Genomic DNA, 19,061 nt, shown 5'->3' with positions numbered 1-19,061 from the left:
CAGCAGCTGCATTTTTTTTGGTGGGGGGAGGGGTGTCCACACCTGGCTGTGCTCAGGGGTTACTCCTGGCTCTGCACTCAGGGATCACTCCTAATTGTACTCAGGCGACCACTCCTGATTGTACTCGGGATGCCGGGGATCAAACACGGGTCTGCTGTGTGCAAGGCAAGTGCCCTATCTGCTGTAATATCGCTCCGGCCCCTGCAGCCACATTTAGCCAACAGTTAACCTGTGCCCATGGGGCATCTGAGGCTGCTGAGCCCTGCTAGGGACTCCCAGCGACAGCCCCTACTTCATGGGAGGCAGCACAGCACCAATTAGCAGAGGGGCCTCAGCGCAGGGCTGTGCTGGGGTCTCACACGTGAGTGGCTGAGGACCGGAAGTTACACGTTTACTTGGAGGCTATAGCTGGAACCTCATGCAGTTCCCCGCCAATGGCTCTGGAGAGGCAACCCTGCAGCTCTCTGGGCAGAGCAGGTCTTTTATTTAACTTTGCTCTGAGGGCCTGTGCTCCCTCGCAGCAGGTGGAGAGTAGAGAGAAGTGGGGCGTGTGGGGGAGAATGCCCTGGGCGCCCCCAGCTCAATTCTTCCAAATGAGGGACCCTCCACACCAAGACTCCCCAGGTTACCGCCATGGCTGCCCACCTGCAGGATGATAGCGGGCAGCCCGGGTTTGGGGGGTGACCCCCAGGATACCTGGTTCCCCCTGCCGCCCGCCTCTGGGTTGTGCCCTGATGGAGGGTCCATGTGCGAGAAACCTTGCCAGCACCTCTGGGAAATTGTAGTTTTGGAGGTTTCCCCCTGCTCCTGCCTTGGGACCCCTGGAGATGCTCAGGTGAAGCTCTGTTTTTTATTTACACTGGCCACTGGACTTTGGTTTTGCTGGCCTAATTACAACAGCAACTTTATGTCAGGTTTTCTCATTAGTGCGTGAATCTGATGAACCAAGCATCTCGCCTTGCCTCTGGCCACCAATAAAAATATCGTCAGAAGAAGCAGGGGAGCTTGAGTCTTCCCTCAGCAGCGTCGCTGCGGGCAGCTTCCACCCGGAGTGACCGGCTGAGTTTTGTTGGCTGTGGTGTGCCCCACAGCTAGGTGAGTGCTCCACCCTGAGCTGAGAAATACTGGGTGAAGGAATCCATTTCTCTGGGAAGGAGGATTCACTCTCCCTTCTGTGCTGTGCCGGCGCCCTCCGGGAGCCGTGAGTGCCACCCTTTACTTTGCAGAAGGGGAAACCGAGACCCGGAGGCGGGTCCCTGACAACTGATTTGGGATGAAGTCCTCTGCCCACCCATTCCCAGCGTGCCATTCTATTTTGATCACAGTTTCTTCTTTTCGCAGCAATTTTTTTCTCTACCATTTGGAGACTTGATATGATTTCCTCTATTTTTGTATTTTTTACTTTTGGGCCACACCCAGGAGGATGTATTCCTGGCTCTGTACTCTGGGCTCACTCTGGGCAGGGGTTTGGGGGATCATTTGGGGTGCTGGGAATTGAACCTAGATTGATCCCATTCAAGGCAAGGCAAGTGCCCTACCTGCTGTGCTCTTGTTTTGCCCACCCCCTCCTCTTCTCAAACCTCCACTTTATTCCCCCCACTTTCTTGGGAGGTCTCCTGTTTCCATGACTCCTCGCTGAGAGGCTGACAGTCTCAGCTCCTCTCCTGGAAAGAGAGGAGCAGACCCGGGTCTGACAGCTGCTGGCACAGGGCTAGGGTGTGGCCACACACAGGTCTGTCATCTCCTTCGGGAGTGAGATCAGAGACGCCCCAGAGGCAGAGGGAGATTGAGCCTCTCCTGGACGGCTCATGGATGTGAGATTCCTGGAGAGCAGCTGACCCCTGACCCCCTGTTCTGGGCCTGAGAAGTTGAGAAAGAGAGAGAGAGAGAGCTGAGGTAGACATGTGGAGAAGAGTGGGGAGATGAGGAAGGAGAGCAAAGAAAAAAGGAAACAAAGAAGGTTGGTTCCAAGAAGAGGGAGAAGAAGAAAGAAGTTGTTTTTCTCTCTCTGTGTGTGTGTGTGCCTGTGTGTGTGTGTATGTGTGAGTGTGTGTGTGAATGTGTGTGAGTATGTGTGTGTATGTGTGTGAGCGTGCACACATGTGCGTGTACATGTGCGTGTGCGTATGTGTGTGTGTGCGTGTGTGTGTGTGTGTGTGTGTGTGTGTGTGTGTGGTGCTGGGGAGCCAGCCCAGGGCTTCACACATAATAGGTGAGTATCTACCGTGGACCTACACCCCTGGCTCTAGAGACTTAAAGGTGAGGTTCCCTGAGTGCAAGGCCTACGTAGCCTAGTAATAAGTGGAAATGTTGCTGAAGTGGCTAAAATGTCAACCACAGCCCCTCATGGGCTCGATGGCTCATGCTTACATAAACAGGCCCTGCTTACATCGCAGACCCAGAGTGACCCGTCCTTGTTGTGTGTAGGCCCCAGTGGAGGGCGTAGCACTGCCTAGTAGGAATCTAACACAAGCCTTGAAGGTAACGGGGAGAGAAAGGTGCGGTGAATCCGAACAAAGACGATCCCGCAAGCAGAGAGGCTTGCATTGTTCCCTGCACTGTGTCTTTGAAGACCGGCACCTGGCACAGCACCGCCCAGTTCAGTGCAGCACAGAGGTCACTGCCCCAGCACAGACTCTATGACTGTCTTATTTATTTATTTATTTATTTATTTATTTATTTATTTATTTATTTATTTATTTATTTTACTTTTTAAAATTTTATTGAATCACCGTGAGATAGTTACAAGCTTTCATGTTTGGGTTACAATCTCACAATGATCAAACACCCATCCCTCCACCAGTGCACATTCCCCACCACCAATATCCTGGGTATACCCCCCCTTTCCCACCCTCCCCCTGCCTCAATGGCAGACAATATTCCCCATACTCTCTCTCTACTTTGGGGCATTTATGGCTTGCAACACAGACACTGAGAGGTCATCATGTTTGGTCCATTATCTACTTTAGGCATGCATCTCCCATCCCAACTGGTTCCTCCAGCCATCATTTTCTTAGTGATCCCTTCTCTATTCCATCTGCCTTCTCCCCTCTGTTCATGAAGCAGTCTTCCAGCTATGGGGCAATCCCCTTGGCCCTTGTATCTACTGTCCTTGAGTGTCAGCCTCATGTGATGTTATTTTATACTCCACAAATGAGTGCAATCCCTCTATGTCTGTCCCTCTCTTTCTGGCTCATTTCACTTAGCATGATACTCTCCATGTTTATCCATTTATAAGCAAATTTCATGACTTCATCTCTCCTAACAGCTGCATAGTATTCCATTGTGTAGATGTACCAAAGTTTCTTTAACCAGTCATCTGTTTTAGGGCACTCGGGTTGTTTCCATATTTTGGCTATTGTGAACAGTACTACAATGAATATATAGGTACAGATGTCATTTCTACTGTGCTTTTTTGCATCCTCAGGATATACTCCCAGAAGTGGTGTTGCAGGGTCATATGGAAGCTCAATTTCTAGTTTTTGAAGGACTGTCCATATTGTTTTCCAGAAAGGCTGCACCAGTCGGCATTCCCACCAACAGAGAAGGAGCGTATGACTGTCTTTTTTTTTTTCTTTTTGGGTCACACCCAGTGATGCTCAGGGGTTACTCCTGGCTTTGCACTCAGGAATTACTCCTGGCGGTGCTTGGGGGACCATATGGGATGCCGGGGATCGAACCTGGGTCGGCCGCGTGCAAGGCAAACGCCCTACCCGCTGTGCTATCGCTCCGGCCCCTGATTGTCTTTTTTTTAAAAAATAAGTTTTATTGGATCACTGTGAAATGCAATTACAAACTTCAAAGATTATGCTTCAGTCATACAATGCTCGAGCACCCATCCCTCAACCAGTTCACATTTTCCACTACCATTGTTCCCACTGTCCCACCCGCTACCCCCACCCCATCCCACTCCTTGCCTCTGTGGCAGGTAGAATTTTTCTAACTCTCTCTCTAACTTTGGGCATTATGATTTGCAATACAGATACTAAGAGGCCATCATGTTTGGTCCTTGGTCTACTTTCAGCATACATCTCTCATCCCGGGCGATCCCTCCAATCATCATTTACTTGGTGGTTTCTTCTCCACCCCAACTGCCTTTCTCCCAGCACTGGGTGGGGCCAGCTTTCAAACCATGGCATGATCCTCCTGGCCTTTATCTCTACTGTCCTTAGTATTATGGTATTACTGTCCTATGTATTAGACTCATATTATGCTACCTTATATTCCACAAATGAGTGCAGTTATTCTATGTCTGTGTCCGTCTTTCTGACTAATTTCTCTTAGCATGATATTTTCCATGTCTATCCACTTACATGCAAATTTCATGGTTTCATCTCTTCTAATAGATGCATAATATTCCATTGTGTAGATGTACCAGAGTTCCTTCCTTCCTTTCTTTCTTTCTTCCTTCCTTCCTTCCTTTCTTTCTTTCTTTCTTTCTTTCTTTCTTTCTTTCTTTCTTTCTTTCTTTCTTTCTTTCTTTCTTTCTTTCTTTCTTTCTTTCTTTCTTTCTTTCTTTCTTTCTTTTTTGCTTTTTGGGTCATACCTGGCGATGCATAGGGTTTACTCCTGGCTCATGCACTCAGGAATTATTCCTGGTAATACTCAGGGGACCATGTGGGATGCTGGGAATCGAACCTGGGTGGGCCGCATGCAAGGCAAATGCCCTACTCTGTGTGCTATCGCTCCAGCTCCATACCAGAGTTCCTTTAACCAGTCATCTCTTCTTGGGCACTTGGGTTTTTTCCAGGTTCTGGCTATTGTGAACAGTGCTGCAATAAACATACAAATGACTGCCTTAAAAAAATTAATGGTTCAATCACCATGAGATACACAGTTACAATTGTGTATGTGATTGGGATTCAGTCATACAATGTTCTGACACACATCCCGCTACCAGTATACATTTCCTACTATCTATGTCGTCAGTTTCCCTCCTGCCACCCCCAACATCCCAGTCTGCCTCTATGGCAGGCAGTTTCCCCCCCCCCCCCCTCTCTCTCTCTCTCTCTCTCTCTCTCTCTCCTTTTGGACATTATGGTTTGCAATACAGGCACTAAGAGTTTATCATATTTGTTCCTTTACCCACTTTCAGCACTCAGTGATAAATCCAGAGTGATCATTTCCAACCATCACTACCATAGGCCCTTTTCTATCCCACTTGCCTTTTCCGCCAACACTTGAGGCAGACTTCCAGCTGTGAACCAATCCTCCTGACCCATGTTTCTACTGCCCTTGGGTATTGATCTCATACTATGGGTTTTTTTTTCTTTTTGGGTCACACCTGGAGATGCTCAGGGGTCACTCCTGGCTCTGCACTCAGGAATTACCCCTGGCCGTGCTCAGGGGACCATATGGGATGCTGGGAATCGAACCCGGGTTGGCCATGTGCAAGGCAAATGCCCTATCCGCTGTGCTACCACTCCAGCTCCCATTATGGGTTTTTAAATATATATATATATATATATATCTCACAAATGAGTGCAATTATTCTATGTTTGACTGCCTTTTACTCATTTTGGTCTTCCTAGAAAGGTGATCTTGAGGTGAAGGCTCCCGACATTAAGGGCTTCCTAGCCTGTCAGCAGCAAGGAAACTCCTCTCCATTGTTCCAAGGGTCAGGTGTTATCCATGAACAAGTACACGCCCATAAACATACTGCAGCTCCCAGAATCCCCACCCCCCAATTGTGGTTGTCCCCTATAACCACAGTCAATTGTTGCCCATGAACATAAGGCAGCTGAACTCACCTGGCTTACTTTGTTTCTGTGACTTGCTTTGCTGATCAAAGCTTGTGCAGCCTCTCCCCCCCCCACGCCCCTGGAGCCATTGTATGACTAGGATATGATTTTTGCCTTTATAAACTCACCCCTGACTGTCCTTTGGGGACGTGAGCTTTTGGGGATGTGAGTGTGAATGTGGTCTTTGGCTTCTGAAATAAAGACTCCTGATTTGGCCTCTCTGAGTGGCACTCATGCGTGTCTCATGAAACTCTTAGAGCAATGTGGCACTTGACTCTTAAGCCACTTGTGCCTGAGCTGCCCGAGTCCATCCTCTTTGATGTGTGTTTCTCTGTGGGTTCTGTACTCACAGACTTAGTCAACAGGACTGGTGGCTGGTTGAATATGAGGATACAGAAGGATGCTGGCGCACGACGTTATGCAGATCTTTGTCTGCCAGTTGTCAGCACCCCTAATCCTGCTCTGCTTCGCTCAAGGGCTGACTCTTCTCTCTGATCTCTCGCTGCGTTGTGAGACTTGCCATCTGCTTTTAGAATCCTTGGTGTGATCATTTTTGTGGAGGCCTGGGGAGGCAGACGAAGCTCCTCAATCAACCCCCTGTTAGTATCACTCCAGTTGTAACGAGGGTGCGGCAACAGGCCACTTACAGTTGTGCACATCGGACATTGAACAATTCCAGGAAACGGTTTCTCTCACGGTCATCGCAGACCTCAATGCAGTGGCCTCTATTCGCCACTAGATGGCAGGCGAGTGTCTTGTAGAAGGGGCTCTTTGCCTCATTTGCCAGTTGCCACTGTTGGCCAGTGGCAGGTTGCACGTATGCCTCAGCTGAGTGAGCGCCACTGTGTGAGGGCAGGCCTGAGGATGCCCACATCTGGCACGGGCGGAAACAGTTGGTCCAGCCCTGCTGGTGCCTGGGACGCTGGGCTTTTCTCTGTGCGGAGCAGAATCCCCTCCTTGGAGGGTGTGGCAGCAGAGGGGATGGCCAAGGCTGGGATTGGTGGACAAGACAGGAGAGGGGGGACTGGGGCAATAGCACAGCAGGGAGGGCGTTTGTCTTGCACACAGGCTGACCCTGGGTTTGATCCCCAGCATCCCATATGGTCACCGCCAGGAATGATTTCTGAATGCATGAGCCAGGAGTAACCCCTGAGCATCGCTGGGTGTGACCCAAAAAGCTAAAAAAAAAAAAAAAAAGACAGGAGGTGGGCAGTGGCTTTGGGGTGATCACCCTTGCAGACTGACCTGGAAAGTGACCATTAGACCCTTGGAAAGCTCCAGAAAGTGCAAGAAGACCCCACCCCAGACCTGAGTCTGCCTTCTTGGGTCCTGTTTGGAGGGTCAAACTTCATCTCATCTCTCCAGGGCAGTGCAGGTATCAGGCTTCTTCTTCTCCTCCTCCTCCTCCTCCTCCTCCTCTTCCTCCTCCACCTCCTCTTCCTCTTCCTCCTCCTCTTGTCTTCCTCCTCCTCCTCTTCCTCTTTCTCCTCTTCCTCTTCCTCCTCCTCCTCCTCCTGTTCCTTTTCCTCATCCCTCCCCCCCCTTCTCCTCCTCCTCCTCTGGGCCCAGCATGGGACTCACATGGCATCTGACTTTGTACAAATATGAGCCATCTGGAGTTTCTGTGTCCTCCCATGAATCTCCAGACTTGCTGCCACCGTCTCTGGCTGTGCTTTGCCCCAGCAGCTTATGCCTAAGAACACCTCCTGACTCCCCTGGCTCCCCTCCCCCCTGGCTTCCCCTCCCCCAACTCCCTCTGTCTCTTTCCCTGCTCCCCCTGCCACCCCCTTTCCCTCTCCCCCTGGCACCCCTGGCTCCCCCTGACCCTCGCTGGCTCTCCTGGCTTTGAGCTGAAGATCCCACAGGATGCTGAGACAGGAGGGAAAGAGCAGGCTAGGCTTTTCCCCCCATTTCTTTCTGGTCACACCTCCAGTCAGCAGTCTCACCCACCCAACCCTCCTGAGTATTCCTTTCCTGAGGCTGTTTGGAGAAATGACCCCCACATATGGCATCTAAAAACACCCCCAGTGTATGACCTTCCAGACTAGTCTTTAGAAACTGATAGGAGCCTCAGGGCCAAGAGCAGCCTTGGGGGTTGGGGGACGGCGCTGTCAGTGCTCTGGAGCCTGGGCAGAGCTCATTCCTCCTCACCCAGGCCCACGGTCTGCCAGCTGTCCTTGGCTCTCGGCTCCACCCTGCTCTTCCTCAGCTCCAACGCCTGCTTTCCCTCTCTGATCTCCAGCCTTCCTTGCAAGCTCTCTTGTGATTATACTTGATACCAGTTCACATTTCTTTGTTTGTTTTGCTTTGTGGGTCACACCCGGGAATGCACAGGGGTTATTTCTGGCTCTGCACTCAGGAATTACTCCTGGCAGCGCTCAGGGGACCATATGGGATGCTGGGAATTGAACCCGGGTCAGAGTGTGCAAGGCAAATGCCCTACCTGATGTGCTATTGCTCCAGCCCCCTCCAGATCACATTTGTCATGGAAGGTAACATCTCAGATTTGGGGTTAGGATAACTGGCAAAGATCTGCATAACGTTGTCCGCCAGTATCCTTCTGTATCCTCATATTCAACCAGCCAACAGCCCTGTTGACTCAGTCTGTGAGTACAGAACCTATAGACAGAGAAACACACATCAAAGAGGATGGACTCAGGCAGCTCAGGCACAAGTGGCTTAAAAGTCAAGTGCTACGTTGCTCTAAGAGTTTCATGAGAAACGCATGAGTGCCACTCGGAGAGGCCAAATCAGGAGTCTTTATTTCAGAAGCCAAAGACCACATGCACACTCACATCCCCAAAAGCTCACGTCCCTAAGGAGAGTCAGGGGTGAGTTTATAAAGGCAAAAATCAGACAATGGCTCCAGCGGGGTGGGGGGTAGGAGGAGAGGCTGCACAAGCTTTGATCAGCAAAGCAAGTTGCAGAAGCAAAGTAAGCCAGGTAATAGTTCAGCTGCCTTATGTTCACAGCTTGGATGGCTCTCACCGTGCTTTATTGTGGACTTCTGGTCTACCATATCCTGCCCTCAGTCCCTGGTGTGGGAGCAGCCCATGCCTCTGCTAGTGTGGAGCACTGCACCCTGGCTGGGTCCTGTGGTCTTCAGTTCTTCGTGTCCTACCACGCTCTTTACAATTTTTCCTTAAAAGACTCAAATTGAGGCTGTTATTGAATTCCTATTGAACCTTAGCTGGCCCTCTGCAGATAATCTGAGCTTTTCAACAATCTTTGACGTAGACTTCTCATTTCCCTGCTTCATTTTATGTTTGAAGACTTTGAGGGCTGGAGAGGTTAAGTAACTTGTCCAAGGTCATCTGGCTAGGTCATGGCAGAGCTGGGAGTTGAACCAGAACAAACTCTGTGATCCCAGAGCCATCCCCGTCCCTGCCCCTGGCACCACCTCTTAGAGCCTGGCTTGGAATGGTCCCGTCAGTTATTTACCCTCTGAAAGGTGACGTCATTGTGCTCTGGAGGAAATACAGATACCTGCTCCTTGAGACCTTCCTGGTTGTCCTCTTGTCTATGGCATAAGCGCCGCGGCTGCCCGCTCGTCATCTGATGGGAACAGCCACATCAACTCAGTGACACCTTTCTTGCTATTTCAGGAAAGAAGGTGGAAAACAGTGCTCTGGCCAGATAGACTTGGATTTCTCACCAAGTTTGCCCAAGTACTAGCAGTGTGATGTTGCAGAAGTTACTTAACCTCTCTGAACTGCAGTTTCCTCATTTGCACAATGGAGATGTGATTGTTACTATGTCACTGGGTAGTTGGGAGGATTAACTTAATAATGCACATAAATCATTGCACAGAAAGGCTGACAAGGAGGACTGGGGATATGCTGGCTGCTTTCATTGATCACTGTCCCCTCTGTGTCACCTCCACTTGGACCTTGGCTGCACCCCAGCCAGCTCAGCCTTCTGTTTATCTCTGTGAACCCCATCTTTAGGTCTTGGTCCCTTGGTAGAAGTCCCATGGCCAGAATCTGGGTTAAATTTTCACTGTGGGGTCATAGCAGGGCTGGAACATGGCCCAGGTGCGTGGCCTAGGAGCATTTTGGTACTGATGTGAATGGAGCAATCTTCCACAGATGTCCCTTTTTGTAATAAACACTGCAAACAGCCAATCCAAGACTTTAATTCTTTTTTATTTTGCTTTTTGGGTCACACCCAGTGATGCACAGGGGTTACTCCTGGCTCTGCACTCAGAAGTTACTCCTGGTGGTGCTTGGGGGATCACATGGGATGCTGAGGATCGAACCCGGGTCGGCCGCCTGCTAGGCAAACGCCCTACCCACTGTACTATCGCTCCAGCCCCATGACTTCAGTTCTTCCGCAAGACCCCACAAGGACATTCTAAGCAAGGAAAGTGACACTAATCTCAGCACCTTATTTATCCTGCTGATGAGTTCGAGTTCGCATTTGTCTCCTGGAAAAACCCTTTTCCTTTCCTGGCCTCTCTGGCTGGCCCCTTTTCTGGGGTTCACGGATGCCTGTGTCTCTGGTGTGAGGAAGGGACCTGAGGGAGGAAGGAGTTTCTTTGTCCCCTGGGGAGGCTTGTCTGTGGGCTCAGCAGCAGCAGCAGCAGCGGCAGCAGCAAGAAGCTCCCTTGGATTCCATGAAGCCGTCAGCTGTCTCCCAGATGCTGCTTCCCCTCTCTGCTTGGTTCCGGTTAATTTAAGAACAGCTGCCCTCACTGTGAAGCTGTTTCGGGTGGTGTGTGCAGGAGCTGGCTTCCTGGCAGGGCGGTGGCAGGGACATCAACTGAGAGTTGGGGGCAGGGAGGTGCCCCTGGGCGTGTCACATCAAGGCTTTCTTCTTTGCAAAGCCTTTGCTTTCTTCTTTGCAAGGCTCCTCCTTCTGCAGATGGGTAACAGGCCTTGGGTATTTCTGGGAGGGTCCGAAGATGCTGAGAAGCCAATACGGCGGAGGGACAAGCTTTGTGGGGACAGGGTTGGGGTGGTTAATAAGGTCACTCCTTCTGCTCGCAGACACACAGTTATGCTCAGTGAGGGTGGGCCACGGCCAGAGCGCTGGCAGGGAGCAGTGCTATGCGGCCCCTGACACCTGGCATGGCAGCTTTCCTGTCTGCCTCTAGATGATGCCAAAATGTCCCCGAGCCTTATGTGTGACAGTGGTGGATGGAGCTCTGGCATGAGGGCCTGGTTATTCCCTCAGCTGTCCCAAGAGCAGGAATTGCCAGTATTGTTCCCACGCAGCCAGGCCCGCAGCCACGCCTGCAGCCGTGCCAGGTTCTAGTTCAGCACTCGAAGCATCTGTGGACAGAGGCAATGGACAGGGCAGAGACGCCCGCCTTTGGAACTGGGTCCAGCAGCACAAAGATTTCACCTGGGCGATAAGGGCCTGGTGTGGACAGTGGGCACCTGCAGAAGCAGGGCACCTGCAGACCTCCACCCAGGTTGCATACTTCAGAGGTTGCCAAGGCCACACAGTCTGGTGGGTCAAGGTCCCATCTGGACAGAAACATGCCTCTCTCATGGGACATAGCCTCTGTGGTCCTGGAGACCTCCCCCCCACCCCTCTTTGTAATTAGGATGAAGCCAACAGCAACCTTTGCTGAGGAAGGGAGGTAGCCAGACCCTTGGTCGCACTCCCATGTGGAAGACCAGAATCCTGCTCTGACCTCTCTGGACCTGCTTGGAAATACTTCACTCCTTCTTTGGCTTAAGGCCATGGGGCAGGCCCCTGCACTGCCTCGTCATGGGACTCTGTCCACCTCCTTCCATCACACACCAGCTTTCCCACCCCTTCGGGCTCTGTGATTGTCTTGACTGAGTGGGACTCCTCCTTCTCCTCCTCTACCTCCACCTCCTCTTCTCCCTCTTCTTCTTCTTCTTCCTCCTCCTCCTCCTCTTTCTCCTCCTTGTCATCTTCCTTCTCCTCCTTCTTCTCCTCCTCTTCTTCCTCCCAGGAAGTGCTTCTGCAGACTTGAGCAAGCAGGCTGCCTGGAGAGAAGGGCTGTCCCGAGACCACACAGTGACCAGGCCACTTCCTTACGAGTGCTCACCTCCATACCTGCATGTCATGGACTAGAAAGTCTTGGAGACAGTCAGGCTCTGTGGGACACTCAGAGCTGCCTCTCTGGTGGCTGGGTGCCCTCATCAGAAGGCGGGGATCCCTCAGATCTCATTGTCTGCAGGCCCAGGAGTGGTGTGTCCATGGGAACATCTGTATTCCCTCTGCACACAAAGTGTTATTCCATCCCTACTGGGTTTCGGGGTCTTGGTTTTGGCGAATTTCCTCTGTCCCCTGGAGCTGAGGCTCTCACTGTGAGCATATTTGAACCTGGAGGAGGAGGTGGCTGGTGCTGAGTCAGACTTATTTGGCTGGGGATAAAAGGAAGTACACGTCTCTGACAACATGGAGGTAAGCCCTAGGTCAGTCTTAGATAGGTCAGTTTCCTACAGAACTCGAACATTCAACATGGATGGGTAAGAGAGAGAGAGAGATAGAGATAGATAGATAGATAGATAGATAGAGAGAGAGAGAGAGAGAGACTGAGGGTTTAGTTTCACCCACTGATGAAGGTTGAGGGGGATGGATGGGAGGGTGGGGCGCTGGGGTAACAGGGGTTTCATTTGGGATACTGCAAGTCCAAGGAATGGAGATGGGAAAATGGGGAAACGTAGAGAATGTGTATGTGTGTGTGTGTGTGTGTGTGTGTGTGTGGTCATACATGTGTGTGTAGGGAGAGTGAGAGAGAGACATATATATGTATATATATAGAGAGAGAGACAGAGAGAGAGAGAGACAGAGAGAGACAGAGACAAAGATAGAGACAGAGAATATTGAATCCTAGGCAAAATCCTATCATCAGAGAGGTGACTCATTTGAAAGAAGGGAGCTTCCTTATTTTCTTTTTATTTTGGGGTCATACCCAGAGGTACTCAGGGCTTGCTTTTGGCTCTGCACTCAGGGATTACTCCTGGTGGGGTTCAGGGAATCATACCTGTGCCGGGGATTGAACCCAGGACAAATGTGTGCAAAGCACACTCTTTACCCATAGGATATTGGAGGCTCTCAGCACAATGTTGTCAATGGCTGTAATCATTCCCAGAGTTTGGTGCACAAACATCCCTGAGCACTTCCTGCAGCTCAGCAGCTACCTGGGGAATACCAGATGCCACTCTAGTCACAGGGTGTGAGGACTGAGACAGACTTTGAGAGATAAAGTCAGAGCATAAATGTGTGTCTAATGTTTTACTGATTGAAGGAGAATAATACCCAAAGACAATAGAAATAAAAGCAGGAACAACTGGTCCTTCCCTGGAGGCCTGTCACAATGGGGAGGGGGTTAAGACAGGGAAGGGACCACTATAACAGTCATTAGTGGTAGGGGAAAGTGGTCAGTTTGACTGAGGACTGCGTGCTGAAAGGAGGTAAAGTGAGGAGCATGATACACTCAGTAACAGTATTACAAACCATGGTGCCTACAAGGAAAAAACGAAGGTAAAAGTGCCCACCATAGAGGGAGACTGGGGTATGGGTGGGAAACTGGGGACACTGGTGGAGGAGAGGGGACCCTGGTGAAAGGTTTTGGTGCTCAATCAGTGTGACACCCAAAACTCATGAATAACTTTGTAACTTGATAATTCATGGTCATTCAATATTTTTTTTAAAACACAAGGCCTCCAGTGTTTGATCTCCATATGATTACTTTTCTGAGTGCTGTTTCCCGGCTTGTATTTCTTCTCCATGTGTCTATGTCAGTAACACCCCCTCCCCCACTCATTCCTTTGTTAGGCTCCAGGGTTAGGAACCAGTGGTGCAAGTCCTTTGTGTCACTAGCAGCTAAAATCCTTCTCTTCAGACCCAGTGACTAGGGTCTGATTTAGTCACTGTCTTGGAAGCCCAAAACCTATTAATGAATTGTAATAAAATGGCCATTGTAGGCATGAATAATAGCGCCCCCATGATTGCCCCCAATCCAAAAATCTGTGAATTTGTGAGGTTAACATGACAAAGGAGAATTAAATTTGCAGACAAACAAATCAGCAGAATTTAAAATAGGTCAATCTTGGATAATGTCAGTGGATCTGACATAGTCTTGGGGTTCCCTGTAAGCGGAAAAGGGAGAGGAGATCTTGTGAGAAAGGCCACATGAGAGGCACATGGACTGATGTTTTTGCCTCTGAAGATAGATGATGGGGCCACAAGCCTAAGGAAGTTAGGTTATCGCTAGAAATTGGTAAAGACAAGGGAATGGGTTCACTAGAAGAATTCTCCAGAAGAAACAGACCTCATACATCTCAGTGTTAGTCCAGTGAGATCCATTTTGGATTTCTAAACTCCAGAAGGTTAAGATAATAAATTAAGTGTTATTATCAGCTGGTAAGTTTGTGGGTATTTATTACAGATGTCAAACAAATAAATAGATGCAACTACAACTTCCAGAGGTCAGAAACATTTGGGACTGACTCACGATAAAAGGTTTGTTCTGAGCACCATTCCCTGGCAAATATCTTGTCCAGATCTCCTTTCTTGACTGGACCATAGAGGCAGGATATTTAAGTTTAACATTCAACATCTCTTTGACTTTTCCTCTCATCTTTCCTATAGCCCTCTCTTTATTCTTATTTCTCAATGATCTGTGATAAAATATTTTACCCTTAATGTACAAAATTTATACCTGGCACTTTCTGGGGGATTCATAACATTCCTCCCCACTGTGCTAAGAATAGGATCAGGAAAACAAGTTCAATTTTGAAGGGAGGACCATTCTCCTAGAATGCAGAGGTACAGGTGACATTGGGTTTATGAGCAGTCTGCTTCCATTTTGGGGAGTCCCTTAAAAATTGTGAAATTTTTATTTATCTTTGGCACTACCCAAAATATTTAAAAAAGCAGAAGCATAGTTCTATAATATTTTTCAGTCAACTCCAATGCATTCTGAGCACAAGAGTTCAAGCTGCTAGCCAGGGAGGCTTGTGCCACGCCTTTGCCCCCCACTTCACATTTTGTGGGGCTTCCTCTTACAGTCCACCACCATAAAGCAAATACAATTCCATAGTAGTAATCAAATTCACCAGAAAGAATTTCTTCCTACTCAAATAGATTGTTCTGTAAGTAAATCTCAAACAGGGGAATGCATCTAATTGGATTTATAATCATACTGCCCAGCATCCTTTCCTCCATTGCACTGGATTGTTTCAACCAATTTTATTCTTTTTTTAAATTGCCAATTTGAAAACGCATCCATTCAAAGACACACAGGATTAGCTCGCAGTTTTCAATTTTGCTTTCAACCTTACTTTAATGAAGCGTCTTTCAGTATCTTCCCCTCCCCCACTCACCATCTTCAGCGCTATGTTAAAATATACTTGGGAAAGAAAGCCAGTTCTGATTTTTTCTTTTTTTTTTTTTTTTGCTTTTTGGGTCACACCCGGCAATGCACAGGAGTTATTCCTGGCTCTGAACTCAGGAATTACTCTTGGTGGTGCTCAGGGGACCATATGGGACGCTGGGACTCTGGGAATCGAACCCGGGTTGGCCGTGTGCAAGGCAAACACCCTACCTGCTGTGCTATTGCTCCAGCCCCTCTGATGTTAAGTAAAGGGAAAAAAACTTCCAAAACATAGTGAAAACTATTTGAAGATGTACATGAAATTAGAAAACAGGAAGAAAGGACTCTGGTCTTGCTTGGTCATTCTGGGTTCAGACCAGTATACCTCCTACGGAAAAATAATCCATCTCACAATTGGTTGGAAATAAGAAAAGTTCAAAACCCATACTTCCTTTCATCATCAATGAGGGTCCAGTTTCTAATAGCAGTTTGTACCAGATGGTTCTGAAGTGTTTTTTTCTCCTCCTTAGAAGTGTTACCTGAAAGAGCACAGAATTACAGAGAAAATCATGTACTTCTTTTAGTGACAAACTCCTGGAAACCAGCATGTAACGAAAGAGAGTGCTGGAAATAAAAATACCCCTTTAAACACTTATTCAAACATTAAATCCAATTTAATCATTGAAATGACGTGTCCAATAGTGGTAACAAGCTGCAAGTAAAAATAGCAGCGCAACATGTATTTATGTAAATAGGAATGCTGAAAGCCCACTTGTTGAGTCATAACTGTGCATGTACATCACATTTGCAGAAATGTGCTATTTTCCCATAGAGCGTTCCTCTCCTCTTCCCCCAGGGAAGAGCCCGACTCTGACTAAACAAGGGTCTGAGCAGGGCAGCTGAACAGAGGCTCATTTGTTTATCTATTTATTCCAGGTCCTCCCAAGCAGGGGCACAGGGGCCCACTCCTGACATAACTCAGCCAACCAAACTGGACTGTTCTGTGCTCAGGCCGAACAATGTTGGAAGCAACCAGAGTTATCCTAGGACTATTTGGAATTGAAGTCAGGGCCTCGTGAACGCCAGGCAGGTTCTCCAGCTATTGGAACTATCTTTCTAGAACAGTGGGTCTTGCTTCCTCAGCCTGCCCCAAACCAGACATATCTTTCACACTAAGCCTGGAATTTTATAGATTGTAGGTATTATCGGATGAGCCTCACGCACGAAGGAACCGGCAGACGAACTCAGGTGTGCGGGAGCCGGGGCTGAGATCTCCAAGCCTGCTCCGTTTGGGACTGAGCCTTCTCCACCCAGACCCCCCATTTTCTTTCTTTCTTTCTTTCTTTCTTTCTTTCTTTCTTTCTTTCTTTCTTTCTTTCTTTCTTTCTTTCTTTCTTTCTTTCTTTCTTTCTTTCTTTCTTTCTTTCTTTCTTTCTTTCTTTCTTTCTTTCTTTCTTTCTTTCTTTCTTTCTTTCTTTCTTTCTTTCTTTCTTTCTTTCTTTCTTTCTTTCTTTCTTTCTTTCTTTCTTTCAAATTAGTGAGTCACCGTGAGGGTACAGTTACAAATTTACCCATTTTCGTGCTTGTGTTTCCCTCATACAATGTTCAAGAACCCATCCCTCCACCAGTGTCCATTCTCCACCACCAATGAACCCAGTATCCCTCCCACCCTCCAATCCCATCTCCACCCCCCCACCCCGCCTCTGTGGCAGCGTATTTCATTTTGTTCTCTCTCTCCTTTTGGGTGTTGTGGTTTGTGATAGGGGTATTGAGTGGCCATCATGTTCAGTCTCTAGTCTACTTTCCGCACACATCTCCCTTCCCGAATGGGATCTCCAACCACATTTTACTTAGTGTTCCCTTCTCTATCCGGGCTGCCTTTCCCTTAGCATGTGAGGCCAGCTTCCAAGCCATGGAGCCAACCTCCTGGTATTATATATTACTATTCTTGAGTGTTAGTCTCCTACTCTGTTATTTTATATTCCACAGATGAGTGCAATCTTTCTATGCCTGTCCCTCTCTTTCTGACTCATTTCACTTAGAATGATACTTTCCATGTTGATCCACTTATATGCAAAGTTCATGACTTCATCTTTTCTAACAGCTGTATAGTATTCCATTGTATAGATGTATCAAAGTTTCTTTAACCAGTCATCTGTTCTTGGGCACTCCGGTTTTTTCCGAGATTCTGGCTATTGTAAACAGTGCCACGATGAACATATAAGTGAAGATGTCATTTTGACTATACTTTTTTGTTTCTCCGGGATATATTCCCAGAAGTGAGGACCCCCCATTTTCCAGTAGCTTGGCAACCACACCCACAAAGTGCCCCCAGCGCTGTGTAATCCCACCAATGGCCAACATCCAGAGACTATAAGACCAAGTTTCCGGAAGCGCATAGCCTTGACATCTAATAGCCTTGTTCTCCCTCTTAGAGAACCTGACAAGTGTATGAGTCTATTTCCCGGATGGGAGAGCCTTGCAAGCTCCCCATGGTGTATTCATATCCCAAATACAGTAAAAGATATATACATACCTCTCGGAGAGACTGGTAAGCTACCAAGAGTATCCCGCTCGCATGGCAGAGCCTGACAAGCTACCCATGGCATATTAGATATGCCAAAAACAGTAACTATAGGTCTCATTCCCCTGACCCTGAAAGAGCCTCCAATCGTTGGGAAAGATGAGTAACAAGAGGCTGCTAAAATCCCAGGGCTGAATGTAATAGAGACGTTACTGGTGCCCACTCGAGTAAATTGACAAACAATGGGATGACAGTGATACAGGTGTTATCTATGCCTTTTAAGAATCCCAGACTTTTTCATTCTTAAATTCTACTTTCCAACACTTTCTTGACTTTTTCCATTTTTTTTTCTATATACATGGTTAATTCAAGCTGTGCTTGGGACCAGAGAGATAGTACAGTGGGCAGGGTGCTTGCCTTGCATGTGGTCAACACAGTTTCAATTCATGGCATTTGATATGGTCCCCTGAGCACCGTAGGGTATGGCCCCAAAATAACAACCAAAATATCAGCTTGTGCTTATATTATATAAATATTGTTCCCTGCTGAGTTAGAGGTATGATAAGTTGATGCTTCTTTTTATTTTCTTCTTGAGTGTTTGTTTTGTGGTTTTCCCTACAGTCTCATTTGGGATCCATAGCTTTGACTATGAGGAATGTATCCTCTAACCCAGACCTCTATAGCCAATCAACTCAACATCTCCACTCGGATGACCAATAAGTCTCAGACTTACTACATAATAAGCAGAACACCTCATCTCCCTTTCCCTTCCAACATTCATCTGCATTCTTTCCTGTTCCTGTCACAGCTAATCCACCCTTCTAGTTATTCAGGATAAAAACTCTGGAGTTATTTTGATGTTCCTCTCTCTACATCCAAACTCAGCAAAATTTTCAGGCCTCTCATTGCAAAATATACCCAGAATCTCTGATTTTTACCACCTCCTTCTGCTACTCATAGTTCATGATGCCAGTAGTTTTGCAGTATGGCCCACACTGATCTCTACTTTCCCATTGTCTCCTGAGAACCTGTTTCCATGCAGTACCTGAGGTGATTCTTTTAAAAAAGTTAGATTCTCTTGTTCCTCCCATCAGAATCCTGCCATTTCAATCTCTTTCCCTGCTTCAGCCCACATAGTTACTCAGACCTGGTGTTCTAGAATGTACTTAGCTTTCTCCCTTCACAGAATCTTTGCTCTCATTTTCTCCCACCAGATCTGCCCATGGTTTCCTCCCTTACCTTTGATAGGCCTTCTTGACTACTTAAAGTCATACCTCTCTCCCTGCCCTGACATACCTGTTCCTATGTTATTTCTCTTCATATCACAGCCACCATCTAACATACTACAGTTGTACTTAATTCCATTATTGTCTGATTCTCTACGTGAGACACTCCAGGAAAACAGAGATTTTCATCTGCTTCTGGCACTGCTCTGGTCCCAGTGCTTAGAAAGCTGCCTGGTCCATAAAAGTTTCTTCATGATCTTTTTGTTGAT

The sequence above is a fragment of the Sorex araneus genome, chromosome 3 (genome assembly GCF_027595985.1).
Source record: "Sorex araneus isolate mSorAra2 chromosome 3, mSorAra2.pri, whole genome shotgun sequence".
In the NCBI taxonomy this organism is placed as follows: Eukaryota; Metazoa; Chordata; class Mammalia; order Eulipotyphla; family Soricidae; genus Sorex; species Sorex araneus.
This window is presented reverse-complemented; position numbering follows the sequence as displayed.